At 63.0% G+C, this 23,082-nt stretch overlaps 1 protein-coding gene across 2 annotated transcripts in view; it reads right to left on the bottom strand.

Annotated features, from left to right (window-relative positions):
• The window catches only part of ARHGEF10L (Rho guanine nucleotide exchange factor 10 like), a 252,227-nt gene that overhangs the window by 211,370 nt on the left and 17,775 nt on the right, over positions 1 to 23,082 (bottom strand). Inside the window, exon 1 of one of the 2 annotated variants that reach the window (XM_063942111.1) lies at positions 2,039 to 2,175. The exons of the other annotated variant lie outside the window; for it this stretch is intronic. The gene's annotated coding sequence lies outside the window, so the exon portion shown is untranslated. Of the gene's footprint in view, positions 1 to 2,038; positions 2,176 to 23,082 lie in introns of those variants that run through there. 2 annotated transcript variants of the gene reach the window in all.

Below are 23,082 nucleotides of genomic sequence, written 5' to 3'. Positions count from 1 at the left end.
CTACAGTCCCACACACACATACCCCTGTATTACACTACAGTCCCACACACATATACCCCTGTATTACACTACAGTTCCACACACATATACCCCTGTATTATACTAATTCCATACACATATACGCCTGTATTACACTACAGTCCCACACACATATACCCCTGTATTACACTACAGTCCCACACACACACATACCCCTGTATTACACTGCAGTCCCACACACATATACCCCTGTATTACACTACAGTCCCACACACATATACCCCTGTATTACACTACAGTCCCACACACATATACCCCTGTATTACACTACAGTCCCACACACATATACCCCTGTATTACACTGCAGTCCCACACACATATACCCCTGTATTACACTACAGTCCCACACACACATATACCCCTGTATTACACTAGTCCCACACACATATACCCCTGTATTACACATCAGCCCCACCCACACATACCCCTGTATTACACTACAGCCCCACACACACATACCCCTGTATTACACTACAGCCCACACACACGCCCCTGTATTACACTACAGTCCCACACACATATACCCCTGTATTACACTACAGCCCACACACACATACCCCTGTATTTCAATACAGTCCCACACACATATACCCCTGTATTACACTACAATCCCACACACATATACCCCTGTATAACACTACAGTCCCACACACATATACCCCTGTATAACACTACAGTCCCACACACATATACCCCTGTATTACACTACAGTCCCACACACACATACCCCTGTATTACACTGCAGCCCCACACACACATACCCCTGTATTACACTACAGTCCCATACACATAAACCCCTGTCTTACACTATAGCCCACACACACATATCCCTGTATTACACTACAGTCCCACACACATATACCCCTGTATAACACTACAGCCCCACACACATATGCCCCTGTATTACACTACAATCCCACACACATATAACCCTGTATAACACTACAGTCCCACACACATATACCCCTGTATTACACTACAGTCCCACACACACATATCCCTGCATTACACTACAGTCCCACACACACATATACCCCTGTATTACACTACAGTCCCACACACATATACCCCTGTATTACACTACAGTCCCACACACATATACCCCTGTATTACACTACAGCCCCACACACACATACCCCTGTATTACACTACAGTCCTATACACACATACCCCTGTATTATACTACAATACCACACACACATACCCCTGTATTACACTACAGCCCCACACACACATACCCCTGTATTACACTACAGCCCCACACACATATACCCCTGTATTACACTACAGCCCCACACACATATACCCCTGTATTACACTACAGTCCCACACACATATACCCCTGTATTACACTACAGCCCCACACACACATACCCCTGTATTACACTACAGTCCCACACACATATACCCCTGTATTACACTACAGTCCCACACACACATATCCCTGTATTACATTATAGCGGAACCTTTTTTAGTGAGGGGTATAAAAGATAAAAGTCAGTGAGTTATGAGAATGAGTTAATATCATAGAGCACAGCCCAGGCAGGGGGACCACCAGCCCAGACAGGGGGACCATCAGCCCAGACAGGGGAACCACCAGCCCAGACAGAGGGAAAACCAGCCCAGGCAGGGGGAGACCCAGCATCACAGACAGGGGACCAGCAGCCCAGGCAGGGGGACCAGCAGCACACACTGCACACACTGCACAAAGACTCCTCATGCTATGGGTGCGCACACAAAGGCTCTGAGCAGCACACAGCTCTGCAGTGGGGTCTGTGTCTGGCCATTGGCTCTGAGCAGCACACAGCTCTGCAGTGAGGTCTCTGAGCAGCGCACAGCTCTGCAGTGGGGTCTGTGTCTGGCCATTGGCTCTGAGCAGCACACAGCTCTGCAGTGGGGTCTCTGAGCAGCACACAGCTCTGCAGTGGGGTCTCTGAGCAGCACACAGCTCTGCAGTGGGGTCTGTGTCTGGCCATTGTGTGCCCGGGAGCTCACCCACCTTACACCGCAGCAGCAGCAGCCTGAGCCCGGCTGGAGGTGATACAATGTATCCGGGGTGCAGCGCCGAGTCTCCCGCTGCCCATTTCCTGCTCCGCACCTGCTCGTGTCACACACAGCCGGGAGACACCGGTGCCCGGGCCCTGCCCTCTTCTATTCCCAGCCTCCAGGCCAGCCAATCCCTGCCTGTGCCATCCCCCCAATACACAGGCCAGCCATGCCCCTCTGTACAGTGCCCACCCTCCAGTGCCCAGGGGTGGCTGTGCCGGGCACATAGGCAGAGGCGCCCCCTGTATGACCTGCACTAACCATGTAGTATCATTATTACTACTACTGCAAATACAGAGCAAGAGAAGTGATACTGTGCATCCTCACTCACATAAAGAGGGACAGAAGTGATACTGTGCATCCTCACTCACATACAGAGGGACAGAAGTGATACTGTGCATCCTCACTCACATACAGAGGGACAGAAGTGATACTGTGCATCCTCACTCACATACAGAGGGACAGAAGTGATACTGCGCATCCTCACTCACATACAGAGGGACAGAAGTGATACTGCGCATCCTCACTCACATACAGAGGGACAGAAGTGATACTGCGCATCCTCACTCACATACAGAGGGACAGAAGTGATACTGTGCATCATCACTCACATACAGAGGGACAGAAGTGATACTGCGCATCCTCACTCACATACAGAGGGACAGAAGTGATACTGCGCATCCTCACTCACATACAGAGGGACAGAAGTGATACTGTGCATCATCACTCACATACAGAGGGACAGAAGTGATACTGCGCATCCTCACTCACATACAGAGGGACAGAAGTGATACTGCGCATCATCACTCACATACAGAGGGACAGAAGTGATACTGTGCATCCTCACTCACATACAGAGGGACAGAAGTGATACTGTGCATCCTCACTCACATACAGGGTAAGAGAAGTGGTACTGTGCATCCCCACTCACATACAGAGTAAGATAAGTGGTACTGTGCATCTTCACTCGCATATCAGGTAAGGGAAGTGGTACTGTGCATCCTCACTCACATACAGGGCAAGTGGTATTATGCATCATCGCTCACAGCCAGATCAAGAGTAGTGGTACTGTACATCATCACTCACAGAGCAAGAGAAGTGGTACTGTGCATCCCCACTCACATACAGAGTAAGAGAAGTGGGACTGTGCATCCTCAGTCAGAGGTGCACACAATAGCATGAGACATCGGTCGCACAAAGGATCTCTGAGCAAGTCTATACAAGCGTCGCACCTAAGTGCCTGGACCTCTCCTGAAGTGAGTGCAACACTTATACACGCCCGGAATTCCCGCATGACAGCGTTTTTCTAGCCAACTCCCCATTAACTTCCCCATACACAGGTTAGCTGTCAATCACTTTGCAAATAAATCTTCTCTGTGACCAAGAATGGCCTCTAGTATACAGGAATACAGGACAAGAGAAGTTGTACTGCACAGCCGTAACTAGGGTAGTGCTTAGGGTGCGCCACCCACAGCGCAGTTGGCCTGTAGGCGGAACTGCCCACCCCCCACGCGATTGCCAATCTCTACTCTCCGCTACCCAGCATGCCTCTCTGCACATGGCTCATAGCATCCTTCATGCTGCAGCGCCAACTACACAGCAGCCCCTCCGGCTCTTCCCATTGGCTGCTGCTGAACAGCATTGCGCTGCATGCTGGTAGATGTAGTTCCGCCAGCGCTGGCTGTTTGGAAACATTGGGAGTTCTGTTACAGGAGGTCTGGCCTTCCCAGAATTCCCCAGTCTGACAGTCGTGGTCCCATGTGTAGCGCTGCCTCAGATGAGCGGCTTCTCTGCGGTGTAACCTGAGAGACGGGCCGCTCTGCGGAGCACATTGTGTGTCCACAAGGTATGCAGTCAATTTGCCGGCTGTCGGGATCCCAGCGGTCCAGATACCGATTTCAGAATCCCAACACACGGGTGGTACCAGTAGCGGATCTTGCCATGGGCAAGCAGGACTTTTGCCCTGGGCGCCGCCTTTCGGAGGGCGCCGGCGCCATCCGGAGGGTGCCGCACCACGGCAAGATCCGCTGCTGCTGTGCCCCCCGCTGCCGCTGGCTGCTGTCCCGCTACGCGTCTAGTTTCCCTTCGTGGAGAGGACCTTTTCTGTAATGATGTGCGGTGCGCGTTGACGTCATCGCGCACCGCACAGCAAAGGTCCTCTCCACGAAGGGAACTAGGCGCTACTACTGTACAGGGGGCGTAACTGACCACGCCCCCTGTATAAAGCCACGCCCCCTATGGCCGCCCGGGCCGCAAAAAGACCCTGAGCCGGCCCTGGGTGGTACTCCACACCACCACCCGAGGGGGAATAGATTACCGGGCCCGAAGAGCGGCGAGCTTGCCACCGGTATTCCAGCTGTCGGGATTCTGGCGTTGGTCTTCTGACCGCCGGGATATCATACTGATTCCGTCCATGCCACTCCCTCTCCTCTGGAATCCTCCAGATTGTACACTTGCATTACGGGTTCAGCCCGTCTAGCTGCTGTCCGCGCCGCACACAGCGGTTACTCTGGCTATTAGCTGGGGGTCATAATAATGTGACTCCACCGTGTAGATCTACCTATCTAATATACATCTATTTCATATAACTATCATAAATCTATCTCACATATATTATCAGACCTGATCGCTAGGGGTTTTTTGCAGCGCTGTGATCAGATAGTCGCCGCCCATAGGGGGGTGTATTTTCGCTGTGCAAGTGTGCGATCGCATGTGTAGCCGAGCGGTACAAACTGATCTTGTGCAGTCTCTGCGCAGCCCAGGACTTACTCAGCCGCTGCGATCACTTCAGCCTGTCCAGGGCCGGAACTGACGTCAGGAAACCGCCCTGCAAACGCCTGGATACGTCTGCTTTTTTCCAAAAACTCCCAGAAAACGGTCAGTTGCCACCAACAAACGCCCTCTTCCTGTCAATCTTCTTGTGATCGCCCGTGCAAATGGATTTTTCGCACAAACCCATTGCGGCGATCCGCTTTCTTCCCCATGCGACGCGCCTGCGCATTGCGGTGCATACGCATGCGCAGTTCTGACCTGATCGCAGTGCTCCAAAAAACGATAGCGAGCGATCAGGTCTGAATTACCCCCTATGTATCTATATGGGCTTACCATACATAGCATCCCTTCAAATCTGTACACTCATGAATTACACAGGTTCTGTGGCTAATTAAAACCATGTGACATGCAGGCAGTCAGCCACAGAACCTGTGTAATTCATGAATGTCCAGATTTAAAGGGACAGTATCTATCTATCTATCTATCTATCTATCTATCTATCTATCTATCTATCTATCTATCTATCGGGGCCCCATACACTTATACTTATATTTTTTACATTTTTTATTCCTTTTTTCTTTTAAGGTTTTGGATTGCAGTCTCGTTATCCAAGGCAGTGACTCATATCTCCTTGTTAGAGACTGCTACGATCATTTTCACACTCTCAATACTAAAGTATGGGGATGTATAAATTGTGAAATTCATCAAACTCTGAAAATACAGAAACTGCAAGAATGGTGCGCGGTACAGTGGGGGAGGATGCGGGGAGAGAGCGCTGTACAGTGGGGGAGGATGCGGGGAGGGAGCGCTGTACAATGGGGGAGGATGTGGGGAGGGTGCGCGGTACAGTGGGGGAGGATGCGGGGAGGGAGCACGGTACAGTGGGGGAGGATGCGGGGAGGGAGCACGGTACAGTGGGGGAGGATGCGGGGAGGGAGCGCTGTACAATGGGGGAGTATGCGGGGAGGGAGTGCTGTACAGTGGGGGAGGATGCGGGGAGGGAGCGCTGTACAATGGGGGAGTATGCGGGGAGGGAGCGCTGTACAATGGGGGAGGATGCGGGGAGGGAGCGCTGTACAATGGGGGAGTATGCGGGGAGGGAGCGCTGTACAATGGGGGAGGATGCGGGGAGGGAGTGCTGTACAGTGGCGGAGGATGCGGGGAGGGAGCGCTGTACAATGGGGGAGGATGCGGGGAGGGAGCGCTGTACAATGGGGGAGGATGTGGGAAGGGTGCGCGGTACAGTGGGGGAGGATGCGGGGATGGTGCGCGGTACAGTGGGGGAGGATGCGGGGAGGGAGCGCTGTACAATGGGGGAGGATGCGGGGAGGGAGCGCTGTACAGTGGGGGAGGATGCGGGGAGGGTGCGCTGTACAGTGGGGGAGGATGCGGGGAGGGAGCGCTGTACAGTGGGGGAGGATGCGGGGAGGGAGCGCTGTACAATGGGGGAGGATGTGGGGAGGGAGCGCTGTACAGTGGGGGAGGATGCGGGGAGGGAGCACTGTACAATGGGGGAGGATGCGGGGAGGGAGCGCTGTACAGTGGGGGAGGATGCGTGGAGGGAGCACGGTACAGTGGGGGAGGATGCGGGGAGGGAGCGCTGTACAATGGGGGAGGATGCGGGGAGGGAGCGCTGTACAATGGGGGAGGATGCGGGGAGGGAGCACGGTACAGTGGGGGAGGATGCGGGGAGGGAGCGCTGTACAGTGGGGGAGGATGCGGGGAGGGAGCGCTGTACAATGGGGGAGGATGCGGGGAGGGAGCGCTGTACAATGGGGGAGGATGCGGGGAGGGAGCGCGGTACAGTGGGGGAGGATGCGGGGAGGGAGCGCTGTACAATGGGGGAGGATGCGGGGAGGGAGCGCTGTACAATGGGGGAGGATGCGGGGAGGGAGCGCTGTACAATGGGGGAGGATGCGGGGAGGGAGCGCTGTACAATGGGGGAGGATGCGGGGAGGGAGCGCTGTACAATGGGGGAGGATGCGGGGAGGGAGCGCTGTACAATGGGGGAGGATGCGGGGAGGGAGCGCTGTACAATGGGGGAGGATGCGGGGAGGGAGCGCTGTACAATGGGGGAGGATGCGGGGAGAGAGCGCTGTACAACGGGGGAGGATGCGGGGAGGGAGCGCTGTACAATGGGGGAGGATGAGGGGAGGGAGCGCTGTACAATGGTAGAGGATGAAGGAAGGGAGCTCTGTACAATGGGGGAGGATGCGGGGAGGGAGTGCTGTACAATGGGGGAGGATGCGGGGAGGGAGCGCTGTACAATAGGGGAGGATGCGGGGAGGGAGCGCTGTACAATGGTGTAGGATGCGGGAAGGGAGCGCTGTTCAATGGGGAGGATGCGGGGAGGGAGCACGGTACAGTGGGGGAGGATGCGGGGAGGGAGCGCTGTACAATGGGGAGGATGCGGGGAGGGAGCGCTGTACAATGGGGGAGGATGCGGGGAGGGAGCGCTGTACAATGGGGAGGATGCGGGGAGGGAGCGCTGTACAATGGGGGAGGATGCGGGGAGAGAGCGCTGTACAATGGGGAGGATGCGGGGAGGGAGCGCTGTACAATGGGGGAGGATGCGGGGAGAGAGCGCTGTACAATGGGGGAGGATGCGGGGAGGGAGCGCTGTACAATGGGGGAGGATGCGGGGAGGGAGCGCTGTACAATGGGGGAGGATGCGGGGAGGGAGCGCTGTACAATGGGGTAGGATGCGGGAAGGGAGCGCTGTACAATGGGGGAGGATGCGGGGAGGGAGCGCTGTACAATGGGGGAGGATGCGGGGAGGGAGCGCTGTACAATGGGGGAGGATGCTGGGAGGGAGCGCTGTACAATGGGGGAGGATGCGGGGAGGGAGCGCTGTACAATGGGGGAGGATGCGGGGAGGGAGCGCTGTACAATGGGGGAGGATGCGGGAGGGAGCGCTGTACAATGGGGGAGGATGCGGGGAGGGAGCGCTGTACAGTGGGGGAGGATGCGGGGAGGGAGCGCTGTACAGCGGGGGAGGATGCGGGGAGGGAGCGCTGTACAATGGGGGAGGATGCGGGGTGGGAGCACGGTACAGTGGGGGAGGATGCGGGGAGGGAGCGCTGTACAATAGAGGAGCATGCGGGGAGGGAGCACGGTACAATGGGGGAGGATGCGGGGAGGGAGCACTGTACAATGGGGGAGGATGCGGGGAGGGAGCGCTGTACAATGGGGGAGGATGCGGGGAGGGAGCACGGTACAGTGGGGGAGGATGCGGGGAGAGAGCGCTGTACAATGGGGGAGGATGCGGGGAGGGAGCGCTGTACAATGGGGGAGGATGCGGGGAGGGAGCGCTGTACAATGGGGGAGGATGCAGGGAGGGAGCGCTGTACAATGGGGGAGGATGCGGGGAGGGAGCGCTGTACAATGGGGGAGGATGAAGGGAGGGAGCGATGTACAGTGGGGGAGGATGCGGGGAGGGAGCGCTGTATAATGGGGGAGGATGCGGGGAGGGAGCGCTGTACAGTGGGGGAGGATGCGGGGAGGGAGCGCTGTACAATGGGGGAGGATGCGGGGAGGGAGAACGGTACAGTGGGGGAGGATGCAGGGAGGGAGCGCTGTACAATGGGGGAGGATGCGGGGAGGGAGCACGGAACAGTGGGGGAGGATGCGGGGAGGGAGTGCTGTACAATGGGGGAGGATGCGGGGAGGGAGCGCTGTACAATGGGGGAGGATGCGGGGAGGAAGGCTGTACAATGGGGGAGGATGCGGGGAGGGAGCGCTGTACAATGGGGGAGGATGCGGGGAGGGAGCACTGTACAATGGGGGAGGATGCGGGGAGGGAGCGCTGTACAATGGGGGAGGATGCTGGGAGGGAGCGCTGTACAATGGGGGAGGATGCGGGGAGGGAGCGCTGTACAATGGGGGAGGATGCGGGGAGGGAGCGCTGTACAATGGGGGAGGATGCTGGGAGGGAGCGCTGTACAATGGGGGAGGATGCGGGGAGGGAGCGCTGTACAATGGGGGAGGATGCGGGGAGGGAGCGCTGTACAATGGGGGAGGATGCTGGGAGGGAGCGCTGTACAATGGGGGAGGATGCGGGGAGGGAGCACGGTACAGTGGGGGAGGATGCGGGGATGGAGCGCTGTACAATGGGGGAGGATGCGGGGAGGGAGCGCTGTACAGTGGGGGAGGATGCGGGGAGGGAGCGCTGTACAATGGGGGAGGATGCGGGGAGGGAGCGCTGTACAATGGGGGAGGATGCGGGGAGGGAGCGCTGTACAATGGGGGAGGATGCGGGGAGGGAGCGCTGTACAATGGGGGAGGATGCGGGGAGGGAGCACGGTACAGTGGGGGAGGATGCGGGGAGGGAATGCTGTACAATGGGGGAGGATGCGGGGAGGGAGCGCTGTACAATGGGGGAGGATGCGGGGAGGGAGCGCTGTACAATGGGGGAGGATGCGGGGAGGGAGCGCTGTACAATGGGGGAGGATGCGGGGAGGGAGCGCTGTACAATGGGGGAGGATGCGGGGAGGGAGCGCTGTACAATGGGGGAGGATGCGGGGAGGGAGTGCTGTACAATGGGGGAGGAAGCGCTGTACAATGGGGGAGGATGCGGGGAGGGAGCGCTGTACAAAGGGGGAGGATGCGGGGAGGGAGCACGGTACAGTGGGGGAGGATGCGGGGATGGAGCGCTGTACAATGGGGGACGATGCGGGGAGGGAGCGCTGTACAGTGGGAGAGGATGCGGGGAGGGAGCGCTGTACAATGGGGGAGGATGCGGGGAGGGAGCGCTGTACAATGGGGGAGGATGCGGGGAGGGAGCGCAGTACAATGGGGGAGGATGCGGGGAGGGAGCGCTGTACAATGGGGGAGGATGCGGGGAGGGTGCGCTGTACAATGGGGGAGGATGCGGGGAGGGAGCGCTGTACAATGGGGGAGGATGCTGGGAGGGAGAACGGTACAGTGGGGGAGGATGCGGGGAGGGAGCGCTGTACAATGGGGGAGTATGTGGGGAGGGAGCACGGAACAGTGGGGGAGGATGCGGGGAGGGAGTGCTGTACAATGGGGGAGGATGCGGGGAGGGAGCGCTGTACAATGGGGGAGGATGCGGGGAGGGAGTGCTGTACAATGGGGGAGGATGCGGGGAGGGAGCGCTGTACAATGGGGGAGGATGCGGGGAGGGAGCGCTGTACAATGGGGGAGGATGCGGGGAGGGAGCGCTGTACAATGGGGGAGGATGCTGGGAGGGAGCGCTGTACAATGGGGGAGGATGCGGGGAGGGAGCGCTGTACAATGGGGGAGGATGCGGGGAGGGAGCGCTGTACAATGGGGGAGGGAGCGCTGTACAATGGGGGAGGATGCGGGGAGGGAGCGCTGTACAATGGGGGAGGATGCGGGGAGGGAGCACGGTACAGTGGGGGAGGATGCGGGGATGGAGCGCTGTACAATGGGGGAGGATGCGGGGAGGGAGCGCTGTACAGTGGGGGAGGATGCGGGGAGGGAGCGCTGTACAATGGGGGAGGATGCGGGGAGGGAGCGCTGTACAATGGGGGAGGATGCGGGGAGGGAGCGCTGTACAATGGGGGAGGATGCGGGGAGGGAGCGCTGTACAATGGGGGAGGATGCGGGGAGGGTGCGCTGTACAATGGGGGAGGATGCGGGGAGGGAGCGCTGTACAATGGGGGAGGATGCGGGGAGGGAGCGCTGTACAGCGGGGGAGGATGCGGGGAGGGAGCGCTGTATAATGGGGGAGGATGCGGGGAGGGAGCACGGTACAGTGGGGGAGGATGCGGGGAGGAAGCGCTGTACAATAGAGGAGCATGCGGGGAGGGAGCACGGTACAATGGGGGAGGATGCGGGGAGGGAGCGCTGTACAATGGGGGAGGATGCGGGGAGGGAGCGCTGTACAATGGGGAGGATGCGGGGAGGGAGCACGGTACAGTGGGGGAGGATGCGGGGAGAGAGCGCTGTACAATGGGGGAGGATGCGGGGAGGGAGCGCTGTACAATGGGGGAGGATGCGGGGAGGGAGCGCTGTACAATGGGGGAGGATGCAGGGAGGGAGCGCTGTACAATGGGGGAGGATGCAGGGAGGGAGCGCTGTACAATGGGGGAGGATGCGGGGAGGGAGTGCTGTACAATGGGGGAGGATGCGGGGAGGGAGCGCTGTACAATGGGGGAGGATGCGGGGAGGGAGCGCTGTACAATGGGGGAGGATGCGGGGAGGGAGCGCTGTACAATGGGGGAGGATGCTGGGAGGGAGCGCTGTACAATGGGGGAGGATGCGGGGAGGGAGCGCTGTACAATGGGGGAGGATGCGGGGAGGGAGCGCTGTACAATGGGGGAGGGAGCGCTGTACAATGGGGGAGGATGCGGGGAGGGAGCGCTGTACAATGGGGGAGGATGCGGGGAGGGAGCACGGTACAGTGGGGGAGGATGCGGGGATGGAGCGCTGTACAATGGGGGAGGATGCGGGGAGGGAGCGCTGTAAACTGGGGGAGGATGCGGGGAGGGAGCGCTGTACAATGGGGGAGGATGCGGGGAGGGAGCGCTGTACAATGGGGGAGGATGCGGGGAGGGAGCGCTGTACAATGGGGGAGGATGCGGGGAGGGAGCGCTGTACAATGGGGAGGATGCGGGGAGGGTGCGCTGTACAATGGGGGAGGATGCGGGGAGGGAGCGCTGTACAATGGGGGAGGATGCGGGGAGGGAGCACGGTACAGTGGGGGAGGATGCGGGGAGGGAGCGCTGTATAGTGGGGGAGGACGCGGGGAGGGAGCGCTGTACACTGGGGGAGGATGTGGGGAGGGAGCACGGTACAGTGGGGGAGGATGCGGGGAGGGAGCGCTGTACAGTGGGGGAGGACGCGGGGAGGGAGCGCTGTACAATGGGGGAGGATGCAGGGAGGGAGCACGGTACAGTGGGGGAGGATGCGGGGAGGGAGCGCTGTACAGTGGGGGAGGACGCGGGGAGGGAGCGCTGTACAATGGGGGAGGATGCGGGGAGGGAGCACGGTACAGTGGGGGAGGATGCGGGGAGGGAGCGCTGTACAGTGGGGGAGGACGCGGGGAGGGTGCGCTGTACAATGGGGGAGGATGCGGGGAGGGAGCGCTGTACAGTGGGGGAGGATGCGGGGAGCGAGCGCTGTACAATGGGGGAGGATGCGGGGAGGGAGCGCTGTACAATGGGGGAGGATGCGGGGAGGGAGCGCTGTACAATGGGGGAGGATGCGGGGATGGAGCACGGTACAGTGGGGGAGGATGCGGGGAGGGAGCGCTGTACAATGGGGGAGGATGCGGGGAGGGAGCGCTGTACAATGGGGGAGGATGCAGGGAGGGAGCGCTGTACAATGGGGGAGGATGCGGGGAGGGAGCGCTGTACAATGGGGGAGGATGCGGGGAGGGAGCGCTGTACAATGGGGGAGGATGCGGGAGGGAGCGCTGTACAATGGGGGAGGATGCGGGGAGGGAGCGCTGTACAGTGGGGGAGGATGCGGGGAGGGAGCGCTGTACAGCGGGGGAGGATGCGGGGAGGGAGCGCTGTACAATGGGGGAGGATGCGGGGTGGGAGCACGGTACAGTGGGGGAGGATGCGGGGAGGGAGCGCTGTACAATAGAGGAGCATGCGGGGAGGGAGCACGGTACAATGGGGGAGGATGCGGGGAGGGAGCGCTGTACAATGGGGGAGGATGCGGGGAGGGAGCGCTGTACAATGGGGGAGGATGCGGGGAGGGAGCACGGTACAGTGGGGGAGGATGCGGGGAGAGAGCGCTGTACAATGGGGGAGGATGCGGGGAGGGAGCGCTGTACAATGGGGGAGGATGCGGGGAGGGAGCGCTGTACAATGGGGGAGGATGCAGGGAGGGAGCGCTGTACAATGGGGGAGGATGCAGGGAGGGAGCGCTGTACAATGGGGGAGGATGCAGGGAGGGAGCGATGTACAGTGGGGGAGGATGCGGGGAGGGAGCGCTGTACAATGGGGGAGGATGCGGGGAGGGAGAACGGTACAGTGGGGGAGGATGCGGGGAGGGAGCGCTGTACAATGGGGGAGGATGCGGGGAGGGAGCACGGAACAGTGGGGGAGGATGCGGGGAGGGAGTGCTGTACAATGGGGGAGGATGCGGGGAGGGAGCGCTGTACAATGGGGGAGGATGCGGGGAGGGAGTGCTGTACAATGGGGGAGGATGCGGGGACGGAGCGCTGTACAATGGGGGAGGATGCGGGGAGGGAGCGCTGTACAATGGGGGAGGATGCGGGGAGGGAGCGCTGTACAATGGGGGAGGATGCTGGGAGGGAGCGCTGTACAATGGGGGAGGATGCGGGGAGGGAGCGCTGTACAATGGGGGAGGATGCGGGGAGGGAGCGCTGTACAATGGGGGAGGGAGCGCTGTACAATGGGGGAGGATGCGGGGAGGGAGCGCTGTACAATGGGGGAGGATGCGGGGAGGGAGCACGGTACAGTGGGGGAGGATGCGGGGATGGAGCGCTGTACAATGGGGGAGGATGCGGGGAGGGAGCGCTGTACAGTGGGGGAGGATGCGGGGAGGGAGCGCTGTACAATGGGGGAGGATGCGGGGAGGGAGCGCTGTACAATGGGGGAGGATGCGGGGAGGGAGCGCTGTACAATGGGGGAGGATGCGGGGAGGGAGCGCTGTACAATGGGGGAGGATGCGGGGAGGGAGCACGGTACAGTGGGGGAGGATGCGGGGAGGGAGTGCTGTACAATGGGGGAGGATGCGGGGAGGGAGCGCTGTACAATGGGGGAGGATGCGGGGAGGGAGCGCTGTACAATGGGGGAGGATGCGGGGAGGGAGCGCTGTACAATGGGGGAGGATGCTGGGAGGGAGAACGGTACAGTGGGGGAGGATGCGGGGAGGGAGCGCTGTACAATGGGGGAGGATGCGGGGAGGGAGCACGGAACAGTGGGGGAGGATGCGGGGAGGGAGTGCTGTACAATGGGGGAGGATGCGGGGAGGGAGCGCTGTACAATGGGGGAGGGAGCGCTGTACAATGGGGGAGGATGCGGGGAGGGAGCGCTGTACAATGGGGGAGGATGCGGGGAGGGAGCACGGTACAGTGGGGGAGGATGCGGGGATGGAGCGCTGTACAATGGGGGAGGATGCGGGGAGGGAGCGCTGTACAGTGGGGGAGGATGCGGGGAGGGAGCGCTGTACAATGGGGGAGGATGCGGGGAGGGAGCGCTGTACAATGGGGGAGGATGCGGGGAGGGAGCGCTGTACAATGGGGGAGGATGCGGGGAGGGTGCGCTGTACAATGGGGGAGGATGCGGGGAGGGAGCGCTGTACAATGGGGGAGGATGCTGGGAGGGAGAACGGTACAGTGGGGGAGGATGCGGGGAGGGAGCGCTGTACAATGGGGGAGGATGTGGGGAGGGAGTGCTGTACAATGGGGGAGGATGCGGGGAGGGAGCGCTGTACAATGGGGGAGGATGCGGGGAGGGAGCGCTGTACAGTGGGGGAGTATGCGGGGAGGGAGCGCTGTACAATGGGGGAGGATGCGGGGAGGGAGCGCTGTACAGTGGGGGAGGATGCGGGGAGGGAGCACGGTACAGTGGGGGAGGATACGGGGAGCGAGCGCTATACAGTGGGGGAGGATGCGGGGAGGGAGCGCTGTACAGTGGGGGAGGATGCGGGGAGGGAGCGCTGTACAGTGGGGGAGGATGCGGGGAGGGAGCGCTGTACAGTGGGGGAGGATGCGGGGAGGGAGCGCTGTACAATGGGGGAGGATGCGGGGAGGGAGCGCTGTACAGTGGGGGAGGATGCTGGGAGGGAGCGCTGTACAGTGGGGGAGGATGCGGGGAGGGAGCGCTGTACAATGGGGGAGGATGCGGGGAGGGAGCGCTGTACAGTGGGGGAGGATGCGGGGAGGGAGCACTGTACAATCAGGGAGGATGCGGGGAGGGAGCACTGTACAGTGGGGGAGGATGCGGGGAGGGAGCGCTGTACAGTGGGGGAGGATGCGGGGAGGGAGCGCTGTACAATGGGGGAGGATGCGGGGAGGGAGCGCTGTACAGTGGGGGAGGATGCGAGGAGGGAGCGCTGTACAATGGGGGAGGATGCGGGGAGGGAGCGCTGTACAGTGGGGGAGGATGCGGGGAGGGAGCGCTGTACAGTGGGGGAGGATGCGGGGAGGGAGCGCTGTACAGTGGGGGAGGATGCGGGGAGGGAGCGCTGTACAGTGGGGGAGGATGCTGGGAGGGAGCGCTGTACAGTGGGGGAGGATGCGGGGAGGGAGCGCTGTACAGTGGGGGAGGATGCGGGGAGGGAGCGCTGTACAGTGGGGGAGGATGCTGGGAGGGAGCGCTGTACAGTGGGGGAGGATGCGGGGAGGGAGCGCTGTACAGTGGGGGAGGATGCGGGGAGGGAGCGCTGTACAGTGGGGGAGGATGCGGGGAGGGAGCGCTGTACAATGGGGGAGGATGCGGGGAGGGAGCGCTGTACAGTGGGGGAGGATGCGGGGAGGGAGCGCTGTACAATGGGGGAGGATGCGGGGAGGGAGCGCTGTACAATGGGGGAGGATGCGGGGAGGGAGCGCTGTACAATGGGGGAGGATGCGGGGAGGGAGCGCTGTACAATGGGGGAGGATGCGGGGAGGGTGCGCTGTACAATGGGGGAGGATGCGGGGAGGGAGCGCTGTACAATGGGGGAGGATGCGGGGAGGGAGCGCTGTACAATGGGGGAGGATGCGGGGAGGGAGCGCTGTACAATGGGGGAGGATGCGGGGAGGGAGCACGGTACAATGGGGGAGGATGCGGGAAGGGAGCGCTGTACAATGGGGGAGGATGCGGGGAGGGAGCGCGGTACAGTGGGGGAGGATGCGAGGAGGGAGCGCTGTATAATGGGGGAGGATGCGGGGAGGGAGCGCTGTACAATGGGGGAGGATGCGGGGTGGGAGCGCTGTACAGTGGGGGAGGATGCGGGGAGGGAGCGCTGTACAGTGGGGGAGGATGCTGGGAGGGAGCGCTGTACAGTGGGGGAGGATGCTGGGAGGGAGCGCTGTACAGTGGGGGAGGATGTGGGGAGGGAGCGCTGTACAGTGGGGGAGGATGCGGGGAGGGAGCGCTGTACAGTGGGGGAGGATGCGGGGAGGGAGCGCTGTACAGTGGGGGAGGATGCGGGAGGGAGCGCTGTACAGTGGGGGAGGATGCTGGGAGGGAGCGCTGTACAGTGGGGGAGGATGCGGGGAGGGAGCGCTGTACAATGGGGGAGGATGCGGGGAGGGAGCGCTGTACAATGGGGGAGGATGCGGGGAGGGAGCGCTGTACAGTGGGGGAGGATGCGGGGAGGGAGCGCTGTATAATGGGGGAGGATGCGGGGAGGGAGCGCTGTACAATGGGGGAGGATGCGGGGTGGGAGCGCTGTACAGTGGGGGAGGATGCGGGGAGGGAGAGCTGTACAGTGGGGGAGGATGCGGGGAGGGAGCACGGTACAGTGGGGGAGGATGCGGGGAGGGAGCGCTGTACAATGGGGGAGGATGCGGGGAGGGAGCGCTGTACAATGGGGGAGGATGCGGGGAGGGAGCGCTGTACAATGGGGTAGGATGCGGGGAGGGAGCGCTGTACAATGGGGGAGGATGCGGGGAGGGAGCGCTGTACAATGGGGGAGGATGCGGGGAGGAAGCGCTGTGCAATGGGGGAGGATGCGGGGAGGGAGCGCTGTACAGTGGGGGAGGATGCGGGGAGGGAGCGCTGTACAATGGGGGAGGATGCGGGGAGGGAGCGCTGTACAATGGGGGAGGATGCGGGGAGGGAGCGCTGTACAATGGGGGAGGATGCGGGGAGGGAGCGCTGTACAATGGGGGAGGATGCGGGGAGGGTGCGCTGTACAATGGGGGAGGATGCGGGGAGGGAGCGCTGTACAGTGGGGGAGGATGCGGGGAGGGAGCGCTGTACAGTGGGGGAGGATGCTGGGAGGGAGCGCTGTACAGTGGGGGAGGATGCTGGGAGGGAGCGCTGTACAGTGGGGGAGGATGTGGGGAGGGAGCGCTGTACAGTGGGGGAGGATGCGGGGAGGGAGCGCTGTACAGTGGGGGAGGATGCGGGGAGGGAGCGCTGTACAGTGGGGGAGGATGCGGGAGGGAGCGCTGTACAGTGGGGGAGGATGCTGGGAGGGAGCGCTGTACAGTGGGGGAGGATGCGGGGAGGGAGCGCTGTACAATGGGGGAGGATGCGGGGAGGGAGCGCTGTACAATGGGGGAGGATGCGGGGAGGGAGCGCTGTACAGTGGGGGAGGATGCGGGGAGGGAGCGCTGTACAATGGGGGAGGATGCGGGGAGGGAGCACGGTACAGTGGGGGAGGATGCGGGGATGGAGCGCTGTACAATGGGGGAGGATGCGGGGAGGGAGCGCTGTACAGTGGGGGAGGATGCGGGGAGGGAGCGCTGTACAATGGGGGAGGATGCGGGGAGGGAGCGCTGTACAATGGGGGAGGATGCGGGGAGGGAGCGCTGTACAATGGGGGAGGATGCAGGGAGGGAGCGCTGTACAATGGGGGAGGATGCGGGGAGGGTGCGCTGTACAATGGGGGAGGATGCGGGGAGGGAGCGCTGTACAATGGGGGAGGATGCGGGGAGGGAGCACGGTACAGTGGGGGAGGATGCGGGGAGGGAGCGCTGTACAGTGGGGGAGGACGCGGGGAGGGAGCGCTGTACAATGGGGGAGGATGTGGGGAGGGAGCGCTGTACAATGGGGGAGGATGCGGGGAGGGAGCGCTGTACAGTGGGGGAGGATGCGGGGAGGGAGTGCTGTACAGTGGGGGAGGATGCGAGGAGGGAGCGCTGTACAGTGGGGGAGGATGCGGGGAGGGAGTGCTGTACAATGGGGGAGGATGCGGGGAGGGTGCACGGTACAGTGGGGGAGAATGCGGGGAGGGAGCGCTGTACAATGGGGGAGGATGCGGGGAGGGAGCACTGTACAATGGGGGAGGATGCGGGGAGGGAGCGCGGTACAGTGGGGGAGGATGCGGGGAGGGAGCGCTGTACAATGGGGGAGGATGCGGGGAGGGAGCGATGTACAATGGGGGAGGATGCGGGGAGGGAGCGCTGTACAGTGGGGGAGGATGCGGGGAGGGAGCACGGTACAGTGGGGGAGGATGCGGGGAGGGAGCGCTGTACAGTGGGGGAGGATGCGGGGAGGGAGCGCTGTACAGTGGGGGAGGATGCGGGGAGGGAGCGCTGTACAATGGGGGAGGATGCGGGGAGGGAGCGCTGTACAGTGGGGGAGGATGCGGGGAGGGAGCGCTGTACAATCGGGGAGGATGCGGGGAGGGAGCACTGTACAGTGGGGGAGGATGCGGGGAGGGAGCGCTGTACAGTGGGGGAGGATGCGGGGAGGGAGCGCTGTACAATGGGGGAGGATGCGGGGAGGGAGCGCTGTACAGTGGGGGAGGATGCGAGGAGGGAGCGCTGTACAATGGGGGAGGATGCGGGGAGGGAGCGCTGTACAGTGGGGGAGGATGCGGGGAGGGACCGCTGTACAGTGGGGGAGGATGCGGGGAGGGAGCGCTGTACAGTGGGGGAGGATGCGGGGAGGGTGCGCTGTACAATGGGGGAGGATGCGGGGAGGGAGCGCTGTACAATGGGGGAGGATGCGGGGAGGGAGCGCTGTACAATGGGGGAGGATGCTGGGAGGGAGCGCTGTACAATGGGGGAGGATGCGGGGAGGGAGCGCTGTACAATGGGGGAGGATGCGGGGAGGGAGCGCTGTACAATGGGGGAGGATGCTGGGAGGGAGCGCTGTACAATGGGGGAGGATGCGGGGAGGGAGCGCTGTACAATGGGGGAGGATGCGGGGAGGGAGCGCTGTACAATGGGGGAGGATGCGGGGAGGGAGCGCTGTACAATGGGGGAGGATGCGGGGAGGGAGCGCTGTACAGTGGGGGAGGATGCGGGGAGGCAGCGCTGTACATTGGGGGAGGATGCGGCGAGGGAGCGCTGTACAGTGGGGGAGGATGCGGGGAGGGAGCGCTGTACAATGGGGGAGGATGCGGGGAGGGAGCGCTGTACAATGGGGGAGGATGCGGGGAGGGAGCGCTGTACAATGGGGGAGGATGCGGGGAGGGAGCGCTGTACAATGGGGGAGGATGCGGGGAGGGAGCACGGTACAATGGGGGAGGATGCGGGAAGGGAGCGCTGTACAATGGGGGAGGATGCGGGGAGGGAGCGCTGTATAATGGGGGAGGATGCGGGGAGGGAGCGCTGTACAATGGGGGAGGATGCGGGGTGGGAGCGCTGTACAGTGGGGGAGGATGCGGGGAGGGAGCGCTGTACAGTGGGGGAGGATGCTGGGAGGGAGCGCTGTACAGTGGGGGAGGATGCTGGGAGGGAGCGCTGTACAGTGGGGGAGGATGTGGGGAGGGAGCGCTGTACAGTGGGGGAGGATGCGGGGAGGGAGCGCTGTACAGTGGGGGAGGATGCGGGGAGGGAGCGCTGTACAGTGGGGGAGGATGCGGGAGGGAGCGCTGTACAGTGGGGGAGGATGCTGGGAGGGAGCGCTGTACAGTGGGGGAGGATGCGGGGAGGGAGCGCTGTACAATGGGGGAGGATGCGGGGAGGGAGCGCTGTACAATGGGGGAGGATGCGGGGAGGGAGCGCTGTACAGTGGGGGAGGATGCGGGGAGGGAGCGCTGTATAATGGGGGAGGATGCGGGGAGGGAGCGCTGTACAATGGGGGAGGATGCGGGGTGGGAGCGCTGTACAGTGGGGGAGGATGCGGGGAGGGAGCGCTGTACAGTGGGGGAGGATGCGGGGAGGGAGCACGGTACAGTGGGGGAGGATGCGGGGAGGGAGCGCTGTACAATGGGGGAGGATGCGGGGAGGGAGCGCTGTACAATGGGGGAGGATGCGGGGAGGGAGCGCTGTACAATGGGGTAGGATGCGGGGAGGGAGCGCTGTACAATGGGGGAGGATGCGGGGAGGGAGCGCTGTACAATGGGGGAGGATGCGGGGAGGAAGCGCTGTACAATGGGGGAGGATGCGGGGAGGGAGCGCTGTACAGTGGGGGAGGATGCGGGGAGGGAGCGCTGTACAATGGGGGAGGATGCGGGGAGGGAGCGCTGTACAATGGGGGAGGATGCGGGGAGGGAGCGCTGTACAATGGGGGAGGATGCGGGGAGGGAGCGCTGTACAATGGGGGAGGATGCGGGGAGGGTGCGCTGTACAATGGGGGAGGATGCGGGGAGGGAGCGCTGTACAATGGGGGAGGATGCGGGGAGGGAGCGCTGTACAATGGGGGAGGATGCGGGGAGGGAGCGCTGTACAATGGGGGAGGATGCGGGGAGGGAGCACGGTACAATGGGGGAGGATGCGGGAAGGGAGCGCTGTACAATGGGGGAGGATGCGGGGAGGGAGCGCGGTACAGTGGGGGAGGATGCGGGGAGGGAGCGCTGTATAATGGGGGAGGATGCGGGGAGGGAGCGCTGTACAATGGGGGAGGATGCGGGGTGGGAGCGCTGTACAGTGGGGGAGGATGCGGGGAGGGAGCGCTGTACAGTGGGGGAGGATGCTGGGAGGGAGCGCTGTACAGTGGGGGAGGATGCTGGGAGGGAGCGCTGTACAGTGGGGGAGGATGTGGGGAGGGAGCGCTGTACAGTGGGGGAGGATGCGGGGAGGGAGCGCTGTACAGTGGGGGAGGATGCGGGGAGGGAGCGCTGTACAGTGGGGGAGGATGCGGGAGGGAGCGCTGTACAGTGGGGGAGGATGCTGGGAGGGAGCGCTGTACAGTGGGGGAGGATGCGGGGAGGGAGCGCTGTACAATGGGGGAGGATGCGGGGAGGGAGCGCTGTACAATGGGGGAGGATGCGGGGAGGGAGCGCTGTACAGTGGGGGAGGATGCGGGGAGGGAGCGCTGTACAATGGGGGAGGATGCGGGGAGGGAGCACGGTACAGTGGGGGAGGATGCGGGGATGGAGCGCTGTACAATGGGGGAGGATGCGGGGAGGGAGCGCTGTACAGTGGGGGAGGATGCGGGGAGGGAGCGCTGTACAATGGGGGAGGATGCGGGGAGGGAGCGCTGTACAATGGGGGAGGATGCGGGGAGGGAGCGCTGAACAATGGGGGAGGATGCAGGGAGGGAGCGCTGTACAATGGGGGAGGATGCGGGGAGGGTGCGCTGTACAATGGGGGAGGATGCGGGGAGGGAGCGCTGTACAATGGGGGAGGATGCGGGGAGGGAGCACGGTACAGTGGGGGAGGATGCGGGGAGGGAGCGCTGTACAGTGGGGGAGGACGCGGGGAGGGAGCGCTGTACAATGGGGGAGGATGTGGGGAGGGAGCGCTGTACAATGGGGGAGGATGCGGGGAGGGAGCGCTGTACAGTGGGGGAGGATGCGGGGAGGGAGTGCTGTACAGTGGGGGAGGATGCGAGGAGGGAGCGCTGTACAGTGGGGGAGGATGCGGGGAGGGAGTGCTGTACAATGGGGGAGGATGCGGGGAGGGTGCACGGTACAGTGGGGGAGAATGCGGGGAGGGAGCGCTGTACAATGGGGGAGGATGCGGGGAGGGAGCACTGTACAATGGGGGAGGATGCGGGGAGGGAGCGCGGTACAGTGGGGGAGGATGCGGGGAGGGAGCGCTGTACAATGGGGGAGGATGCGGGGAGGGAGCGATGTACAATGGGGGAGGATGCGGGGAGGGAGCGCTGTACAGTGGGGGAGGATGCGGGGAGGGAGCACGGTACAGTGGGGGAGGATGCGGGGAGGGAGCGCTGTACAGTGGGGGAGGATGCGGGGAGGGAGCGCTGTACAGTGGGGGAGGATGCGGGGAGGGAGCGCTGTACAATGGGGGAGGATGCGGGGAGGGAGCGCTGTACAGTGGGGGAGGATGCGGGGAGGGAGCGCTGTACAATCGGGGAGGATGCGGGGAGGGAGCACTGTACAGTGGGGGAGGATGCGGGGAGGGAGCGCTGTACAGTGGGGGAGGATGCGGGGAGGGAGCGCTGTACAATGGGGGAGGATGCGGGGAGGGAGCGCTGTACAGTGGGGGAGGATGCGAGGAGGGAGCGCTGTACAATGGGGGAGGATGCGGGGAGGGAGCGCTGTACAGTGGGGGAGGATGCGGGGAGGGACCGCTGTACAGTGGGGGAGGATGCGGGGAGGGAGCGCTGTACAGTGGGGGAGGATGCGGGGAGGGTGCGCTGTACAATGGGGGAGGATGCGGGGAGGGAGCGCTGTACAATGGGGGAGGATGCGGGGAGGGAGCGCTGTACAATGGGGGAGGATGCGGGGAGGGAGCGCTGTACAATGGGGGAGGATGCTGGGAGGGAGCGCTGTACAATGGGGGAGGATGCGGGGAGGGAGCGCTGTACAATGGGGGAGGATGCGGGGAGGGAGCGCTGTACAATGGGGGAGGATGCGGGGAGGGAGCGCTGTACAATGGGGGATGATGCGGGGAGGGAGCGCTGTACAGTGGGGGAGGATGCGGGGAGGCAGCGCTGTACATTGGGGGAGGATGCGGGGAGGGAGCGCTGTACAGTGGGGGAGGATGCGGGGAGGGAGCGCTGTACAATGGGGGAGGATGCGGGGAGGGAGCGCTGTACAATGGGGGAGGATGCGGGGAGGGAGCGCTGTACAATGGGGGAGGATGCGGGGAGGGAGCGCTGTACAATGGGGGAGGATGCGGGGAGGGAGCACGGTACAATGGGGGAGGATGCGGGAAGGGAGCGCGGTACAATGGGGGAGGATGCGGGAAGGGAGCGCTGTACAATGGGGGAGGATGCGGGGAGGGAGCGCGGTACAGTGGGGGAGGATGCGGGGAGGGAGCGCTGTACAATGGGGGAGGATGCGGGGAGGGAGCACGGTACAATGGGGGAGGATGCGGGGAGGGAGCACGGTACAATGGGGGAGGATGCGGGAAGGGAGCGCTGTACAATGGGGGAGGATGCGGGGAGGGAGCGCGGTACAGTGGGGGAGGATGCGGGGAGGGAGCGCTGTACAATGGGGGAGGATGCGGGGAGGGAGCGCTGTACAATGGGGGAGGATGCGGGGAGGGAGCGCTGTACAGTGGGGGAGGATGCGGGGAGGGAGCGCTGTACAGTGGGGGAGGATGCTGGGAGGGAGCGCTGTACAGTGGGGGAGGATGCGGGGAGGGAGCGCTGTACAGTGGGGGAGGATGCGGGGAGGGAGCGCTGTACAGTGGGGGAGGATGCTGGGAGGGAGCGCTGTACAGTGGGGGAGGATGCGGGGAGGGAGCGCTGTACAATGGGGGAGGATGCGGGGAAGGAGCGCTGTACAATGGGGGAGGATGCGGGGAGG

This window comes from Pseudophryne corroboree, chromosome 10, assembly GCF_028390025.1.
Source record: "Pseudophryne corroboree isolate aPseCor3 chromosome 10, aPseCor3.hap2, whole genome shotgun sequence".
NCBI classification, from domain to species: domain Eukaryota; kingdom Metazoa; phylum Chordata; class Amphibia; order Anura; family Myobatrachidae; genus Pseudophryne; species Pseudophryne corroboree.
This window is presented reverse-complemented; position numbering and strand designations above follow the sequence as displayed.